The sequence below is a fragment of the Apteryx rowi genome, unplaced genomic scaffold (genome assembly GCF_003343035.1).
Source record: "Apteryx rowi isolate R43461 unplaced genomic scaffold, aptRow1 scaffold_23, whole genome shotgun sequence".
NCBI lineage: Eukaryota > Metazoa > Chordata > Aves > Apterygiformes > Apterygidae > Apteryx > Apteryx rowi.
The window spans coordinates 405,835-426,543 of NW_020448641.1; the positions used below are offsets into that span (position 1 = coordinate 405,835).

At 42.4% G+C, this 20,709-nt stretch overlaps 1 protein-coding gene across 6 annotated transcripts in view; it reads right to left on the minus strand.

The window, feature by feature from the left end:
- The window catches only part of INPP5A (inositol polyphosphate-5-phosphatase A), a 234,021-nt gene that overhangs the window by 184,932 nt on the left and 28,380 nt on the right, over positions 1–20,709 (minus strand). The window lies entirely within an intron of this gene.

Here is a 20,709-nt window from a genome sequence, read left to right on the forward strand (position 1 = left end):
CATCACCTAATTTTTGTTAATCCTGCATTCTTGATGATTCTGAATTTCAGACACTATTGGTGAAGGTGAAACCTTCACTCCCTATGAATAGTTACTTTTTCTCATGATGAACTTTTTCAGTATTTCCTATCAAAGTTAAAAATAAAAAATAAAAAAAAAAAACCACCAGATACGGTAGGAGCGGGTTAGCCCTTGTTTCAGAAAACCTGATGTCAGCAAGAACTGCGAGGATTCCCGGATCTGAAACCCCGGGCAAATCCCACATCTTGCCCACAGCTATTTTGGTACTAAATCAGCTCTTTCCTGGGGAGAGCTGAGGACTGCAGAAGTTCCTCAGATGGGCTTGCTCTCGGCCCGAGTTCAGGCACGTTTTATATTAATCACTGCATAAAACGAAAAGGCCCCGTTTCCCACCCATGTCCTTCCCCGCGCAAAGCGACCCAGAGCAAGAACAAGGAAGCTGCAGACACAGAAACTGAAGACAGATGAGCAATTAAGCAAGCAATGGAATATTCCCTCCAAAAATGCCACCTTTTTTACCACTTATGTTGCAACTTAACCCTTTTTCTGCTCATTTTGAATTTAATAAGACAACCCACCGTGTAACAATGAATACGAATTGGGGCTAAATTGTTAATAGTTATTGTTGCTTTTCAGACAAAAACAACAAAAAAGCAAACAAACCTAATATTAGCTGCTATGATTTCAAGCCAACTTCTATCCCAAAGTTATGAAGATAGAGCAAGTAAAGATTAGTAGGCCATGGTGCTAGAAAACAGATCTGAACCAGGGCCATGCATGCCTGTTTTGTATATGATGTATATTTTGTATATGTATATGATCTAAAACCAAAAGTCCAGATTCAGACTATCAAGAAAGCAAAATCTTGGGGCCTGCAATATCTCCGATTACACATTTCTGGTAGTTATGACAACTAGATGAGCAAATCCGGTGTTGTATCGCAAGCAGGCATCAGCAGTGCTATGTATTTGTTTACAAAACAGCAAGTATGGCCTTATTAACTAGGTAATAGGCAATTTTAGTGGTGTTAAAAGACTTGTAACTTTTCTCTTTAGTTTATTTATGCCAGCTGCAAGAGGTCCTGGGGACCTCTTAAATACCAAATGTAATCCAAAATTAACAAAAATCACTCATATGCAGAAATCCAGCAAGGAAAACCAAATCCAGTTTCAGCCTATCTTTACAGGAAKAAACTAACGCGCAGGTCCCACGACCTAAACACAAAGGTGAATTTGTGCTGAGTGTACGCCAAAGCGCGAGATCCTTCACCAAGAACCTCATCTAGTTTCAGACACAGCCTTTCCATCTGAAGYATAACCAAGCTTTTTTATTTAGCATGTTTTGAAATCCTCAGTTAAATCAGTATGCAAATCTCTAAATATGAATGGCAAGCACTATTCACATGTTCGTTTATATTAGCTACAGCTTTGTAAGTGAGAAAAGCTGCTACCAAACAGAAATATTTAATGCAAATTATTCACATCTGAGGCATCTCAGAGGAGAAGCTAAAGCACAACATGGCTTTTGTTTTTAAACGCAACTGAAGTGCTAAAAACTCCCCCATTTCCTACATGACTAAATGAAAATCTTGTAAGATTAAGCATTAAAACAACCGAATGCATCAGCGGGAGGTTGACGAGGCCTCTTCCGGGCCCTCCGACAGCTCTGCACCTACCGCCCATATGCCAGCAGCTTGTTTTGGAGACGTCAGATCAAACACCGCAAAGTTTGCTAGACAAACTGAATCCCAAGCAGCGAACGCAATCTGCCAGGGGAGCCACCCTCTCCCGTAGGGGCTCCTCAACGCGAAGTGACTCAGAGCTTACTCAATTCTTCTAATATTTTCTGTAGAGGGAGGGGAAAAAAAAAAAACAAAACCAAAAGCCCCCCAAAAACCCAAACACATACACCCCCCAGAAGAGCAGTGCCCGGAAGACTGTTTTTGACCAGGACTGCAGCAGTACGGGAAGGTCCGTGCAGTCTCAAGTCATTCCACCACCACCACCGGGAGGCACAAAGAAAAGCTCAAGTTCACCCCCCGGGAAAGGTGTAGGAGTTTCCTGGGCTATATTTTCCATGCTTCCAGCCCTTCTGATGCTCCGGGACACAGATTCACACCCAGTGCCTTTCTGTAGCTGTATTTTCTTGGTATTTGCTAGGTTTTCCAGCAGCAAGATACCACCAAAGTACCATTTAACGTGAGTTCACGCTGAAGAAGCGGGAGAAGGGGCTATAGGAGGGAAGCATCGAGAGGCCTGGGTCCTCATCACCAACCTGCCACCGCGGCTCGCGGAACATCACTTAACCTTTCCGTGCATCGTGGCTCAGCGGGATTAGTCACGGCACAAAGCCGGGGAAGCGCTTGCTTGCTCAGTCTCTTTGTGACCCCGCCTGTCACAGAACGGATAACACTATTTACTCACCATCTTCGCTACGTTGCCAAGATCTTTGGATGACGGGTGTCATAAGTGGAGAGTATTACTGAATCCTCCCATATCGCCAACCAGCAGAGAGATACAAATATATGCAGAAAACTCAGAGAGCCTTCTAGCACATTCAAGATCTCAAACTTACATAAAACAAATCCACAACACCCACATTTTAAAGGTAGGCCAGGGATGTATTTTAAACGTAAGCCAGGAGTCAACCACAAGTGACACTTAAAAGCTAACTCTCCCATTGCTGCATTTAGCTATTTTGGTTGCTATTAAATCATGTATTTGTGAAAAAGCAGGGGAACAGTAAAAAGCTTTTCTTTAACCCTGACAATCGCTATCTTTAAACCTTGCAAGACAACRACGGGTACGCTCTGTGAAGTTACTGTACATGTCCACCACAAAGGACTTCAGCTCAGGAAACCAGACCGTGGCACGAAGTCCCTTCACTTGCACAGCTTTCTAGAACGCTCACGCCTGGCTCCTTGTTAACAAAAAGCCCCCAAAGAAACAAAAAAACCAAACCAAATCAAAGCAAAAAAGAGCAACCAACCAACTAACCAACCAACCAACCCCAAAAGCCAGGCAGCTAAGACGATCATTATTTAGAAGAGGCTCTATACCCTGCCAATACAAACCCTCCCAACACTCATTTTCTTTTAAATTTGCTTTTGGTTTCTGTTTTTCGTTTCCAAGTCAGATTTCCCTCCTTGGTTTTACAGCCTATTTTTGTATGCTGACATCAACACCTATTGGAGAAGATGAGGTCCTGATGGTATTTGAAGAGCAGCACCTGCGGAGCCCTGGGCGTCAGCGAGGCACGGACGTGCACGCATGCATCTCTGAAACGCTGCAGCCCGCGGAGCTGACGGGACACGTGGCCACGCTGCCCGGCTTCCCACGCAGGGCTCCCCTGAACCACGGCACCTCTTACGGAAAAACGGAAATCGCATACAACTTTCCAACGATGGAGAACGTAACGCGACTCGTCTGGGTCGCTGTGGCAACTCTGTTCTCACCTACTCGGTTTCTGCCCGCTCTCCTCTCTGTCACACGTGACGGTTGAAACCCCTCTGCAGAAGGCTCTCCTCCCTCCTCCGCACGGTCACCGGCATTCAGGGGTGACATTTTCTTTGGTGGGTAAGGGCGACCCACGCCAGGTCCGGCGGAGGCCTCGTGCTCCGTGCCCCTCTCCAACCTCCTGCTGGAGCTGGCCGTAGACCACGTCCAAGGTGCTCTTGGGTACCCTGGCAGCCATACGCCAAACATCTCCGCGCTTACTGGTGGTCCCCAAACACACACCTGGAACACCGCCCACCAACACCCTCGTGGCACAACGCGGCGTTCAGACAGGGAAGGGAAAAGGTGAGTTTAGGACGCTAAGGAGAGGTATATATCGTTCTACAGCTTCACTTGCCTGCGTCCCTTTAAACGACACAGAACAAAGTCACTGGAGAGCAGGCATTTATAAAAATAATTTCAAAACCAAACCAGCTAAAAGGAGATGAATCACTAAAAAGCTGTAGGACACTTTCCCGATTTCCTCCTCACTTTTTCCTCATCTGAGCACCACAACAAAAATATAAAATATAAACTGCAAAGTTAGAAGTATTCACTAGAAATGACAAACATTTAAATGACTTAATGTCAGGTAACCTCCTGGGAGCTCCAGCTTTCCTGGCCCAGGGTCACAACCTTGTTCCCACTAAGAACGGGACGTGCATTTTTTGGCTGCCCCCAAAGCACACATTCCCCGCTGAACCCTCCCGTGGTTGTCCCCCACGATCTCCACGAGATGGCAGCAGGAAGACGACATGTCAAACAAGGGCGTAGAGTTGAATGCCGGCCAACAAGGGGCCCAGTTTTAAACCGCATTTAATTTTGCAAAAAGTTGAAAATTATTTCATCGCAGGTAAGAAGAGATGGGTCGATAAATCATAGTTCACAACCTAAGTTTTTTGAAACAGATGACCACAGGTGGCAAAAGCCCAATGAAAAAATATTAACAGGTGCAGAATAAAGCTTTGAAGCCTACAAATTAATTCCTTTCTGAGCTTCCAAGGAAAACAGGAAGGCCTGAAGAAGTGACGACGGGAACACACAAACCAGAAGTAGGAGAAACAGCACTGGAACATGGTGCTAAAATCCTTCAGCATCTTCTCTCCTGAAATTACCTTCTATTTAGGTAATTAGGACTGATAATTAGGATTTCCTTATTAATATAGGGGGATTTTTGATCATTTTAATCTTTGCTGTTGTGATTCATTCTCTCTCTGTCCTCTGCTCACCCGGCTTGTCCTCATGCTCCCCTGTTCCTGCTCTAAGCACGACTTGAGCGCTGCTGGACCGGCTCCCCGCCTTCCTTCCCCATCTGCTGCAAGCACCTTGCAGTTCTGTGAACTGCCTTACCCTTCTGCTACGGTCTCTCTGCCTTACCACATCCTTTCTTTTTGTTTTTTACCCCTCTTAAGGTAAAATTCTGTAATCTACTTCTCTGCCTCAAACCTCTCCCCAGTCACCTCTCCGTAAATTACATAACATTGCATTCTGAAAGGCTGGAGACAAATTATCTTTCCACCTGATTTTTATCTTCCTCTTATTTTTCTATCTAAAAATAGATACATTATAATCCTTGTCTTCCAGACTCTTTGGCCTTCTTCCCATCCTTTCTCTCCATATTCTGTCCTTCATTAAATTATATCATTCTTCTTGTAATATAACTGAAATTAATCTTTTCCTTGTTCTCCTCAATGCTAAATCCTTTTTCCATTCACTGATGGATTTCTCATCATTCACTAATCCGAACTTGCTTCGTTAGCCTCCTCGTTTCTAGCTTCTCCCACTTCCAGTTTTTCAAAAAGGCTGTTGCTGGGGTCCTCTTCTCCTGGTCTCCATCTAAGTTTCTCCCTTCCCCGGTCGATGACGATACCCTGCACACCCTCTTCGCGAGGATCAAGCGATGATCCTGCGGTGCCGCCCTCCCTCGGCTCATGAATTCCTCGGGCTGCTCGGCACGTCTCAGCCTATGCAAGTGCCTGTGTGTGTAGCACACCACGTCTCCTCGGGGGGATTCTGCTGAACATCACAGACGAGTATTTTTATGAGCTGAGTAGACGTACACAGACTACCCCTCAAATGTGCACAACAGTTTTGCAACTTCGCCCTTCCTTTGCGCCGTGCTATTACAGCTGGTATCTCAAAGCCTCGAAGAGCATTATCCTGAATTTACCCTGCAGCTCCATCTAACTGCACACATCTCGACTYGGAGACGCAAATAGAAACCCTACCCCAAACACAAGTGACTTCTTAGACTCCAGAATCATGTGGAATCTATGTTAAAATAACAGGACATATGTACCATGCGTCACAGCTCCCTTCAATTAAAAACCATTTTGACCTTTTCCTGGAATTCAGAATCCCACTAAAACGGTCTCTTTTTATGCGAGTTTCTATTTTGAGGTCTATTTATGTCATACTGGTTACTGTATTGGTCAGGCTTGTGAGGAAAAGTAGTAAGCTTGCAAACACATGGATACCACATGAGTTGGTAATAATCTTGAAAACAAGCGGCTTTTCAAAATGAATATACAAGTAGTCTCTCTTCTCCCCAGTGTTTCCATGTCATACAAAATTATATCCCACAGCCAAAAGAAAGCTTTAAAAAAATCTGTTGCAAAAATATATTCAGACAGGGAAGAGGTCTTTTTAAAAAGGAGATGAAAAAATATGTTTAGACAGGGTAAGAAGTCCTGTATAAAAAAAAGAGAAAGAGAAAGAGAGAGAGAGAGAGAGAGAGAGAACTAAATGAAACCAAATTAACAGCCTGGAAAATTTCTTTTGAGTTTCATTCAGTGGGAAATGAAAGAAAGTAGATGAATTATAGAAAGCAGATTCTATTTTGTGACATTTATTTTTAGAATTTTTAGAAGAATAGGCTTTTTTTTAAAGTTAAAATAAAAATTTCTTGACTTACTTTGTGAAAACTCACTGAGCTTCAAAATGAATGCAGAGGAGAATTGGCTGGGTGGACTTTACACGAGTTGAACAGAAGGTACAAACAGACAAAATTTCTAAATGACTGACTTAAATATTTCCTAAGAACCCTAAGTGGACTAAGAGATTCCCTAAAACATTGAGCCTGAAAAAGTTTCTTGGCATTAGACAGCAATAAAATTGGCCCTACCGAAGTCCTACTCAGGATGCAGTGGTAGCACCGGGTAGTACCTTAGACTTTTTATTCTCTACCCTGCAATCCGTACTCCATTCAAAGAAAAAAGTGAAATAGAGGCTATTTCTTCCTGCATTTGCTATGGTTTTTTTTTTTAAACCTATTTAATAAAACAAAAAAGAACCCTTTAATCAAGCTTTGTTTCACCAGAGTTACCAGGTTTATTCAAAAACCGGTTTCAAGTCCGTCGATGCGATCATTACAGTTATTTTGCTAGAAATGTTTAGATTAAGACTTTTAGCGTACTGTAGTATCTTTAAAAGTTTACTGGCAACCCCTTGACATTTCTATTCAAAGATCTATTTGATTTAAATACCAGACTTACCTTTAAATGACCTTGTAAGCGCTCTCATTGCCCTGCTCTAAATACCAGACTACACAGATGATGTTAAGGAAAATACACAGCAAATTAGTAGTATTATCATGGCATTTTGTACCAACTTTACATTAACAGTTGACAAACAAGAAGATGATAACCCGAGTGTTACGTGCAAGTCTTTGGTGTACCAGATTTCAAAGTCAATGGAGACAAACCAATGTGAATCAAACAAACAAGGAAGAAAAGAGGAAGGAAAAAAAAAAAAAATCACCTGTAAATCTGAGGGCAATTTCTAAAGAAAAGTGCATATTCTACAACATCTGAAGTTTTATTTGAACACTGTTTTTATCACTTATGTTTGTGCAGACAACTTCCAAGCATTAGTCAGTTCAGTGCCTTGGAAAGCTCACAGCTTTCACCAGCTGCAGAAGAACAGTCTCCTGCCACTGTTGTCCCCCTTGGACAGTGACAGTCAAAAAGTCCAAGACACGAATGCACGGAAAAAGTAATATAATTACTAGACCAATTAATGCAGTTGGAAAATGGGCTTTTGGACACACGAGTCTCGCTGTAACATTTAGGGCAGCTTTACACCTCTTAGAGGAGCAGTGGCTTGTTGGATGCCGCATCAACAGAAATAAAGACAGAAGATCAAACATGAAACACAGGATAAAACGTGATCCATAACAGTATAGGAAGAGCAGAGGACAGGAAGGAGATGTCGCCCACCCTTCCTATTATATGGGGACACGATTGCGTTGCAAGCGTTGAACAGCCTGCGGAAGGAGAAAGGAACCACGCAAGAGGCCAACACCAAGAAGAGAAGACCGCCTGGGCCTGCCTGGTAGCCTTGTGCCTACAGGAGAAGAGCTGAAGCCTCTGCAGCCAAGGATTTCTCCCCTGATAGGGCAGAGGGTGGCAGAGGTCAAAGCACAGAGACGAGTTATTGGGACAGACTGACAGCCGGTTCTGGACAGGCGCATTGCGGCACAGGGCAATGCTCACACCGGATCCACCGCTTCACGTGCGTAGCTTTTACKGACGGTGAGATAGCTGATGGGCGCACTGACCTCCTCAAGACGCGYTGGAAATGACTATCTTGGCCTCTCCTGTCCAACCTAACCCGAACTGCTGATAGCCGAGTATCTATTAAAAAAATGCAATAAATCCCTATTTTGTTTACTTTCTTCACTGCTGACCTCCTTTCCTGCGAGTTGTTCTAAATCGAGACACAATACATGGTGAGAAAACAAAAAGAAACCAAAGTGGTTATGGCTTCCTGTGGAATAATGCAGAAAACATGCTGCTTACAGCCTCCAAAATGAGAAATGCTGCAGAAAAACAGATGAAGTAGATCTCTCAGAATCTGAGACAGATAAACGGGCTACTGCCCAAAAAGCTGCGCATCCGCTAACATGCAGCTCGAGCCGAAACAGCAGGAAAGCCTATAAAACCTGTATTTCCAGTGAAAACCCAACAGAAGCTGGAAGAAAAATGCATGGAAGCTACTATCTGAGAAGCCTATGTGTTTTCAAATAATTGACACTGCCTACAAAATACGTTTTACACATAAATAAGTCAGTACCCGTTAAAAGAATGGAAAGTGCGTATATCTGCGCTGTAACGGACACTAAGAGACAGAGCTCACCCAGCCAGGGAAACCAAACAGTACTCTTCCCAAAACACAGAAAATGCAACCTAAAACAATCACAGCAAGGAGCAATCCCTGAAAGAATAAATAAACCATTCTGACTACGTCTTAGGGAAGCATCAGGAATGATTTAAATGAACTGGAAGCGATAAAGCAACTAACAAGTGCCTATCTCTTAAAAGGAACGAGAAGCTGCACTCGGTGAGGACATACCTGTTAGGGACGATACCAAGATCGGCATCTGCCAGACCTCCAGCACCATGAGAAAGGGAAAGGGGGAACGACCTGCTTTCTATAGCCCTCCGATGGTAATGGTGGCAGGTGCTGTTCTGGACGGTCTGGACAAGATCTTCCACACCTTGAGGACCTCACTGATCTTGAAACTAATCCAACATACTACAACCAAAAAACCCCAAACAAAAAACCATAAAACCAAGGCTACAAGCGGACACTCACAAGCAGCAGCTGAAACAAGTTCCAGTTCATCAGCAGCTTCTACTGACAAAGCCAAAAAAGTGCTTAAAAAACAAACAAAAAAAAGCCTGGCCAGTAACACCAGACTTCAGAAGTTGCATCTTGCACCACTGAAACTAATCACACGCTTTCCAGGAATATTTCTGACAAACTTCTAGCTCTGGAATCGTCAAGATGCTGTGGCATGATCTCAGGGGTGCAAAGGCACAGCTCGGCGGTGAAATACGCAGCAATACACCTGTGAGAAACGGTCTCTGGAAGAACCCTGCGAGATGCAGGAAAAACACACCGCAACACCTACCGGAGCCTAGAAATAAAACAGCATGAATAGCAAGCAAGAGAAAGGTAATAAAAAATGCAAAGAGCCTCTGCTACAGGAAACAGAAGATGACCAACAAATTTTACTAAGGTTTAAAAAAAAAAAAAAAAAAAAAAAGTCCTTAGGATTTTTGAGGGGAAGTTGTGAGGGCATATTTTATGAAGAACAAATTAGCACCAAAAGTAAAGAAAATAATTGTTCTAATGGAAGCGAGCCTGAAGATTTTAAAAGGATTCAGAATAGTCATTACAGTCCTGTGCRCTGCAGGCAAGCAACACGCTGTGCTGGCACACAGAGGAAAGGGTCCAGGACTACTGAAATTTCTGCAAAGTGCCAGAAAAATCCCTGCCCAGCACCTCGGGCAACGCGTGATGCACATCGCAAGCCACGGCAGCAATGCCCAGATGATCCACCTGAGCAAGGAGACGACTGCTGCCTGCCGACCCTCGGTGACTACAGCCAACTGCTAGCGTAACCCGACCGTCAGCACGGCGGAGGAGCGCTCTTGGAAGTGTTCACCGGACTCTGGTGGAAGGAATTACATGATTCATGCTTTTTATTAAGCAAGAACTTCTGTTAGCAGTAGCCTCCTCAAAATTGTTTTATTTTGGGGGGAATTACCATGTATTCAAATGCGATCGCCGGTGCCCTTGCACTTCAGAAGAGGAATGGGAAGTGACTAAGTTACGACGATTTGGTCACTCTATCCTAAGCACACCTCATGAGAATAAAGCATGCTTAAAAACTTTCTTGACTCAGAAAAATACATCTTTTTACCCTATTGCACATGAATGTGGCACTGTGAGCGGTATAAATCATGTGTTCACTTGATAAAGTTATGCCTTATGCTTCCTTCATCCCTCCGCCTCTCTTCAGTTCTTGGGGTCCTGATCAGAGCTACATATCAGCAAATGCAAGGAACACGACAAGGTGCACGTTGGCAGAAGCTGGTTMAAGTGCCAGCACAGTCTGCAAACGCTCGTTCCAAGAGAGGATGACTTGGCAGTACCAGGAGGGGGAAAAAAACAACTCCTTACGGGAAGAACAAGATAGCGAGAAAAAGGAAGCAGCACAAGTACACTGCACTTTGAACAGGATTGGGAATTTCCTTTCCTACCCCTAACAGCAACTCTGTCTTAGGCTCTAAACTTGAATATTCAGAAGGTCCTCCTAAATTCCACTGGCTTAAAGGAACAAAAAGTCCAGCCAAGGACACTACTCAAAGAAAAAAAATGCAAACCACTCATTACCAAAAAAAAAAAAAAAAGATAGAGCTGACGTGTCAAACTTTGTTCACACCAAGGTCACTGATTCAAAGTTTGCATTTAATAAAGGATGATTCGAAACCAGTGACTAAGCATGATCTATCATCCTAGGAACAATAAAATTCCAAGATAATGTTCATGAATCACATATAAATGTTGCGTTACAAACTTGTAACTCAAGTATGAAGGGCAAAACCGCACTCAAAGTATATCGCAGCAAATACTAGAGCACTAGAGCAAATATCAAATATTGCGTACAGTAAAACRTCAGCGTGATGCCAGGCTACCTCTTCTGCAAAGTCTACTCTTTAAAAAATTCAGCCACCAGTTCCTGTTCCATCCATGCTCTTTAAATAAATAAAAWAAATAAATAAAAATTAGGACACTCCCCCCATCCATGATTTTGWATATGCTATTACTTAGCAACGTTCTAACTCAGCCGCTCATTTCAGAACACGGCCRTGCTGCCGGCGCATCCCTGCTTGCACGTGGGATTTGGAATAAAATGTGAGAACAGAAGACGCAAATCCTGAGCCGCGCATTCTAGCAACGCCGTGCCTGGAAAAGCCGCTTCCTACGAAAAAGCGCTTAAAGCTTTCAGTGCAAGTGCTGAGCCTCCTCCCCGTGCGGTGCCACAGGATTTATAAAGCTAATGCTTTCCAACAGGCTTTCACAGTTAATTAAAGGCTATGCCTGCCAACCCCCTGAAAAATATATTCCTGCACACCGAGACGATGTAAATGAAAACGTGTGGCTCTATTCACGATATCAAACGTTCCTGTGATCCTTTGCTTCTCATCTATGCCTTGACTGACAGACTTAATTATCCAACAGACAGCTTTAATCATTGATGTAACTGTGTGGGGGGTTTCTATATATATATATAATATATATATGCATGCCCACACACACTCAATAACCTGTAARCCAACCGAAGTCATTCGGGAGGCGGCACCCTCGGGCACGGCCTCTCTAATTGGCATCGAACCAAGTCCGACACGGGCAGCAGTGATACCGACCAGATTCCTTCTAACCCTAGGTCATAAACACAACATAGGGAAAAGCAAGCATTTCCTTTTTTCCTTCATAACGTTAATACTATTCATATATACATACGAACAGAAATCTAGTAAAGCAGTACACTTAAAGGCATATATACTATAAATGTATATAATATACACACATATATGCCTGTGGATTTRTATATACATATCCCAAAGTATAAATACCTGTCCCAAATCTACTGCTTTATTAGTTATCCAGTGTTAGAGAACTAAAAAAAGATTTCTCACAACACTAATGAAGTTCAGTTTTCAATTTTCAACTTCCTACGCCATGTTTAACCTGAGATATTCACTCTTTAGTTACTTGTAACTTAACTTTACTGAAAACAACTATTTTCTTAAGCATTAAATTACACTAAGATGAAGCAAAAAGCCTTTTAGACTCCCAGAATTTTTTATATAGAAAATAATATAGCGYATCTCCTGGCAACAAGACTGGATTTATGCTGGTCTAACATACATCTATCTGGATATATCCTTAAAAGAAGTTAAGCCATTTTAAAACAACAGTTTCTTTTAAAGGTACATAACACAAGGACAATGTTTATTTTCTGCCATACATGTGAATATGTATGCACAACATACATATTAATGTTAAACACTCTGTACACATACTTTCCTTGAGAATGCATTGCAACAAAAGATAAAAAACAGACCACAACCCTGAAGTTCTGATCTTATTCCACAATCCACATGTTAGGAAAATCCAGCCAAATGTAAACTGTAATATGATAATTATCCACGTGTTTTTCCCACAACTCTATTTAACTGGTTTATAAATAACTGCAAACATTTGAATTCAAAAGTCATGAATCTTAACTATATCCTTAACCTAACGAATTCCCAATATGTTTCAAATTTAACTTCTCTTACCAACTTCTTATCGAAAGATTAAAGGCTCTTGGATATTTGAATAACCAATGTGCTAAGAGTATTAACGACAGCTAATCCACTACCCTGCATTTACAACACCATACATGCTATAACTGTTATCAAAGAACAGGGATCACCCTATTAATACACTCAAGTTTTTAATTATTCTGTATCCTGATTTCAGAATGGCTAGACACCAGACACGTTATGTTGAAAAACAGGGTAAATAATATTGATCTGTTCTTGCATATGGATAGATAAAACAGAGCTCTGGCAACATCCACAACCACGGTATATCATGTGTGTTTTTTTGAACAGACCTGTAAAAGCTCCCCTGAGGCTGAATATGGGGATAATTAATTATTACTCACAACTGTTTTTAAAATGTACATGATACAAAAACAKTTGGTTTTAGGATACAGTTTTATATGTTAAATTCAAAAGGTAAATCTACAACGTAATCAAGTGTCCTTCTCTCCAAAGCCCACAAGAAAAATTGCTGAGCCAATGAACTTTGAAAAGTGACATCAGAAAAAAAGAAAGAAAGAAAGAAAAAGGAATTTATTTGTCAATAACTGCTCTTTGAGGGTTTCTTCCTTTAAAGCCTTGCTGTGCAGTTGGTGCTTATCCGTTGAGTGTTAGTGAGCAGCGTTGGCTTGACTCGTGCCCCCAAAACACAGCGGAAGATGGGCACGGCACAGGAAGTTATAAATGAACTAGAAATTTATAATTCTTTTTTTAAACAGATTAATAAAGAAAAAAAAATAAGGAAAAAACCCTGTTACTCAGTGTCAAGAGTTGGATAAAGAATTTGGCTCTCCCAAGCCAAGTACAGTGAGAGGCATTGCGAGCTGTATACTGACCTCGTAGTTGGCACTGCTATCATATAATTTGAATTTTCATATGTCCAAGTTAAAATGGGGACATAGGTAAGAATTTGGGAAAATTTTAGTTGCAGAGTTCCTAAAGAAACAGGAACAGAGAAGGCAACAGTGAAAAGCACCATTAAAGCCAAAGAGCAAGCCAGTTCTTCCTGAAGACGAGATTTTAATGGCTTGAAAATGCCCCGAGCATCTCATGAAGCCCGGTGGCTGTTCAACGGCACGCCTCTCCGCAGAGGTTCTGCACCGGTACCTTGGCACGGAGCATGCCAGGCATCCCCAGAGCCTCCTAAAACGAGAAGTGCATGCACTGGAGAAGGTACCATGGGGCCGTAGCTCAGCGCGTCCTGCTGCATGCGCTGTGCACGGCCAGCTGCACCGACTGCCTTGCGACAGCTACCCAGGCGAGCCGGTCAGCATGCAGGTATGAAACGTCACCTACGAGCACGCGGCACAGAAGCAGAAAAGCTATCACGCAGCATGCTGGACCTTAAACACCGTTAAGCTTCACYGCAAGCTGCAATATAAGAGATATCAAAGTAAAATATGGGTCTCTTCCACAAAGTATGTTTTTCTTTCCCAGATAAGACTTTGTTTTGGAAGTGCGTAGTACTATCAAGCTTATCAGTAAATTGGAAGTTAGCAATCTGAGAACGTTCAAACTCATTCTTACCCCAACCTAAAAACCAAAGTCCAGTAAGCTGCAAGTGATGCTAGGGAAGACCTGGGGGAGGAGAGAAGAAAACCACTACAAACTGGTGAGATCCCTTCATTTTGTCTTGATTCAAGCTGCAGCCAGATCTTCTGAACTAAGAGAATCATATATATGTACACACACACACACACACACACACACACAGAGTTTCCAGGGCAAAAAACATGGTTTTGCCATGTTATTTGCCCTGGGTCTTATTTGACCCCGAGGAAGAAATAAAGTCAATGGTGTTCTGTTTCATACTAAAAAGTTAGGGGAAGGGAACACCTGTGGTGTTGCATAAAAACTCTGCAAGTAAACTGGTTAAATATAGCTTTTGAAGAAAYACCTTACATCACATAAATGGAAGAAAGGCTTACAAATTCAAAAACTGGCTTCAGTTATAAACCCTGATGCRGAGCTATCATCTCCAGTGTAGAAACAACTAAACAGAYACATCTCCCATTTCACCATTTGAACACCATTACTGTAGACGGTAAGGTAAAAGAGAAGGAAATTCCAGCAAAAGCACATGTAGTCCTCAGTTTTGGCATTTTGAGYAAACTGACATATAAGCAGGTAAGAGCAATGTTACAATCACCCTCTGGAAGGCAGAGATACAGTCTGGAAAAAGGTTACGGTATTAAGGAATCTGCTGACCAAAGTCTAAACATGGACATGACTAACTCCAGTGTCTGATAAAGACTAGGTCAGGTCATCATGTTTTTATATATAAGTTCTACTCTGCCATTAATAAAAGGGATTTTTTTTGTATTAAAGAATAGCTTTATGCACATTTTGGCTACTTTGATTCAATTAAGAGGTTAGAATTTGTTCTGTGAAAAAAACAAAACAAAACAAAAACAGTATTATGCAAATGCTCGCTTTTGTAGACAAAACCCTTCATGAGCCAAAGCTCATGAGATACACGAGCTGAGGTACAGCGCTGCGTATCAGCTACTCAAAGCAATCAATGCCGTTTCCTCGAGGAAAGCTCTGCACTTACAAGCTAAGCGCTCTTTGATGGGGCACTGCTCTGTCGGGGATGAAAGTCCGAGGCCTTCCCAGAGCCGTGACGGAACCCATTCCAAGACTAACGCATCAGCAATGCGTAAGCTGTCAGAGATGTGGCTCCAGCGCACCCTGTTCAATCCAGATAGAGATCTTTCCTGCCAAAGCATCACAGTCTGAAGAGTGGCTGTCAATTTACTGCCAAGGAAAGCACGGGGGATGCCAAAACGCAGTTCGTCACACTAATAAAGAAATATGTAGTGATCTAGCACAAGTATCTGATAGCAGAGCAGACTATGTGAAAGCTGTTTACATCCTATTTTTAGGAATGAAGCACTGAGGGAGGTACTTGGAAACTAACTTCAGTTTGAGTTAGAGAATGGGTTTTCAAAATTTTTACTGCTGTGCATGTTTCTACACTTCATGTGTCTTTGGTTAATGGTTCTATAATCCTCATATGTTATTTTAAGTTCTGCTCAGAACTGTCACACGGAAATGCCAAAACTGCTTTGGTTTTGCTTGGAGGGAATCGGGCAAAGAACATTCAGAACCTGCCAGTTCTGCAGAATACCTCCTGCCAGCAGGCCACCGGGGGACTAAGCGCGTTTTGCCCAGACCAAGCGTCCGGTGCTGCAGAGGAGCTCCGAGATGCACAACCCAGGAAGAACCGAGYAAACTCTGCAGACTCAGAAGGATCCGAGACAAGCCACACACACACACAGTGGTTCGCAGCGCGGAGACCAGCCTGTCTGCCAGGCACGGGTCTGCGAGCCACGTTCGCTTCATGGGACGTTCAATAGCATCCAGTTACCTTAGTGTTCGATGCCCCAAGTGAAGCACCTGAAGCTGGTGGCTTAGAAGTGCTGCACCTCAAACGCTGGAGCCGCCTTAAGCGGTGAGCATTAAACGCTGCTTTTCAGTACTACGCTGCCCCAGTCAGCATAAGCGAGCTGAAAACCATGGCATCAGCCTTCACGGCACAGCTCTCCCAATTTAACAGCCCCAAACACTAGGCACCAAATGATATTAATCCAAATGGATACAAGGCCCCCGTTTCATCACGAACTGAAAGCAGACCCATTAATGATCATCGCTTAACCAAAGATACTGAAGATTTATTTTCAGCACCACTGAGACAGAGGACCTTCGCGCAGCACGGAGTGCCAAGCACTTCACACAAATAACTCACTGGCACCATTTCTGCCTTGCTCTCTGCTCCAGATTGAGTTAACGTGACAGGAGGTTGGGGGCCTCGTATTATTTATAGCATTCCTGGGCCAGTGTCAGCAATTGGAGGATGAGTCAACACTGCCAAAGTCTGTCCTGACACAAAATTCACACCAGACAATTCCAGGTTCTCCAGCAAACCGTACAACATGTACTAGACAAGGAGCGATGCATTACCTGGGCACCAAGCTCCTTAGAGCAGCAGGCACCAAAAATTCAGTGTGGTCTCATTCGTTGCTCAATTTAAGTGGGAGAACCTGAGACGTCTGCCACTGAGAGGGTGAAGCTGGAGCAACCTCTTCTACTGCTGCATGCCACAACTAGTTCTCTTTAGGCAAAACCAAAGGTTTTTGGTTTTGCTTTAAATAGGAAGGACAGGAAAAAGAAATCAACAAGGGAAGCATCAATGGCCCTATCCTTATTTTAACTGACACTGTCTTCAGCATCATATACCTTCCCCCCCTTTTTTGGCTGAGCTGCTCTTTCCTCAGCAGCCTGAAAAATTTATTCCTGGTGCCTGACTAGACATCCAGAAAGGCGCACAGTTAAAGCCAGGTTTCAGGTACTTTTCTCAGGATCTTATGCAGCAATTAGAAACTCATGCAAAAAACACACAACATGCAGTCGTCCAGAGTATTTCATARGCTAAAAAGAACATACAGGCATTTTTTAATCAACTACAAAATACAAACATGATTAATTGTAAATACAACCTTCATTTTGCTCCAAATGTTACTTACTTTACCTCCCACGTTTCTAAAGATTTAATATATTACTAATTGCAGAATCTCCTTTTTTATATGCAAAACCAGTAACACTTCATTATGCACACAAGAGAGTAGTATAAACCACCATACCAGTAGTTCGTTACAGAGACAGAAAGAGTTCATTTCAAGAGTATTCCATGTTATCAAAATGTGCTGTCATGTTTCACAACTGACCAGTTAAAAGGGAGAGAAAGGTAAGAAATTGGAAAAAGATTTGGTAGTGCTATTAAGAAGAGATCCCTAAATATAACTTTTAAGATTCAACAACATGAAGACAATTCCATGCTCCTGAACTTTGCGTCTTCTTAGTTTAATGGAATTTTTAATGTTAGGGCAGGGGAGGTTTGAGAGATGAGGTTCATGTGTTAGAACTGCACCTAATATGCAGCTGCTGTAAGAAGAAAAGTTTATTTAAGAAGAAAAAAATATACAAATGATACCTCTAAAAATAAAGCATGAGAAAATAAATCTTGAAAGCTATCATCAGCCAACAAGACATAATTTAGATAAAGTGCTAAAATGAAAACAATTTTGCTCAATTTTATTATCATTATTTAAGGCAATTTCTAAGAAGTCAAATCAGCAGAATGGACATGCAACTGGAAGTAACATTCGTGGTATTCTTCTCTTAAGTTTCCATGAAAGACCATCAGATAGTCTTGAAGACGGGCAATCTTATGACAATATATATTGACAGGGACGTACTTATGTCCCTTCACAAAGTGCTTCATCTAGTCCGCTTCAGCTTAAGCCGAGGCAAACGCCAAACGAAATACATGAATTCTTTTCTGCTGCTTTTAAAACAGGTGCACAGTTAGGCTTGTCATAGATATTCATTTAGAAACCTAAGTATCAATTAATATGGAAATAGTAATTTTAGTTGCCTAAAATTTTATTTTCTCCCATACTTTTTTGCATATATAAATCCTGGGGACTGTTTAAGCCCTACATATGAAAAAAGAGCCTCTTACTGTACAGATCTATTAACAGGATTAAGGCCCCAGACTTCTACCTACAATGACTAATGAATAATACCTAAATATCCATATAGTCATAGTTTTTGCTGGTTTCAGACAGGATTCACTTTTAAACAGCGTACCAGGACACTAATCCTCACGTTACAAAGATGAGGAACATGCAAGCAAAAAACACAACCAAAAACCCCATACGTTCCCAAAGGAAAAAAGTGCACTGTGTACTATGAAAAGAAGTTTTAGTGGCTTTTGTAGGAGAAGAAAACGAGGAATGAACACATGAAATAAATCAGAGCTAATAACGTATTTTGGTTCTGTGCAATGCTCTGTTAATTCATATGAGGTTATTACAGTGGCAAAAAGGCAGCACTTATTTATGTAAATTCCAAAATTATCATAAGTGAAATGAGACAAACTGGGCATTAGAGTTCGTAATTACATCATCTTATAAGGACATTCGCTACTGCACAAGAACATGGCAAGCAGTATCATAACCTTCTTCCACCCTCAAAAAACATAATACCTATATATTGGGATAAGGTGCTGCATGTTAAGGGGCAGCTACAAGAAAGGTTTTGAATTCTGACACCATACAGGTGATTGGCTATTTACAGAGAGCTTTTCACTCAGAACAGTCTTCTGGTTCTTAGGGAGAGGCAGAAGTGAAATTTGCTACTGTCACAGAAATGATCCCTTTTYTTCTTCCTTTCTGAATTTCAACTGCCTCAAAAGCTAAATCAGGAAAAGAAAAAGCCACCATTTGTTTTAAACAAGTAAATATTGTGACACTTATCACAGTTGCCCATTTCCTGTTTGTTTTTGCAGACTGCTAACTAAACAGGCTTCTAATGCAGCTGTGCTCCCTGCACCTCTCGTAATCCCGAATTTAATAGGCACAAAGATCGTCTATTCCCTATTATTTGCCAGAGATCTGCTGCACTTGCTTGGAAAGTTCTCTTGATCCATTCATTGCACCAATCAGCCTCAGATGAGGATTGCAACGTAAATGAAGCAGTGAGAACCTGCTATAACAGAACATGCTTAGACCTGCAGAGCGGCCGAGGCCGGCGGGGACCTCTGGCGATGGTCTGGTCCCACCTCTTTGCTCCAGCAGTGTCAGCTGGAGCAGGCTGTGCTCCCGGGACCGTGTCCAGTCGGGTTTGGATGTCGCCACGGGTGGAGACTCCACAGCCTCTCTGGGCAACGTGTTTCAGTGTTGGACCACCCTCACAGTAAAAAAAACCTTTTCTCTTGTTTAAGCAGAATTTCCTGTGTTTCAGTGTGTGCCCATTGCCTCTCGTTCTGTCACTGAATACCACTGAGAAGAGGCTGGCTCTATCTTGTTTACTTCCTTAGAAAAGATAAGGGAATGCTGACAAAAATAAAAGTTTTCCTTTTTGAAGGAAATTTATCTGTTTTTAAGCAGAGAAAAATGACAACCCACGTTCCTCTCAGCTACACAGATATAAAAAACRATATCCTTCAGTTTCCACGTCACAGCAATTTAAGGACCTTTACCTTACTTTACCTTAATAAGGACAAAGGACTTTTTAAAGTTCTAAAAAATAAGTGAAAAGGAAAAAATGCATAGAAAAGCTCACCATCTCATACACAAAGCTGCTTTACTCTGTCTCTTACCTGATCCATAATATTTCAGGAGGTTGGAGCTCCTGAATACTACGGAGCAGGCCAAGAAGGCAGATCACGCAACCCGCCCTAAGCCTGCCGTCTGCTGCCAGCCACACGTAGGAAAGTCTTCTTCTACCGCATTAGGCCAACGCTGAATGCTTTCGGCAAACRCTGTCCCAAGCAATTGCCCCACAGTGATTTCTTTGAAGATACAGAGCACCACGTAATTCAGTCCTGCTTGTCCAGAAATGCTGGTGCCTCATGTACTTGTAAGAGCCGAAACAAAACAAATATTCTTAACAATTTGGGAAAGTTCAAATGTAGTGAAATACGGTGTCGTACTGTGCTTTTATTTAAAAAAAATATATAATTTCAATTCACTGAGGCAGACAAAACATCAATCAGGAAAGCAAGGACATTTTGTTTAAAAAATGGGATGTTCCAATAATGTATTTCTAAACACACCCATTTTTTAAACACACAAATGTGATTTGTTTCCTTCTGCAGAACCTTTAAAGGAACCACAGCTCAAACCCCAACTAAAATTAAACATAGCAAAGGCAGCAGCTGCACCAGTGTCCTAGGGAGCAAGTAGGCAACGGCACAAATTTTATGAACCCTGCAACGAAGCATCTTAAGCGCACGCTCGTGCTTTCAACACGCTTTTCAGAAAAGCTACGCAAGAGCCACGCGCTCTCTGGGACTTCCAGGGCAAGCGAAACGCTGCGAAAATAAACAGGAGCGTGTTTGCACGGCATTCTTCAAACAAGGCTCAACAGCATCACCCGGGGTGGCGCGGCCGACGCGGGGCCGGCCATCCCGCACGCTCCGGCGCCGCGGGGACTCCTCCGCTCCTCCCGTCTCCCTCTCCTACGCA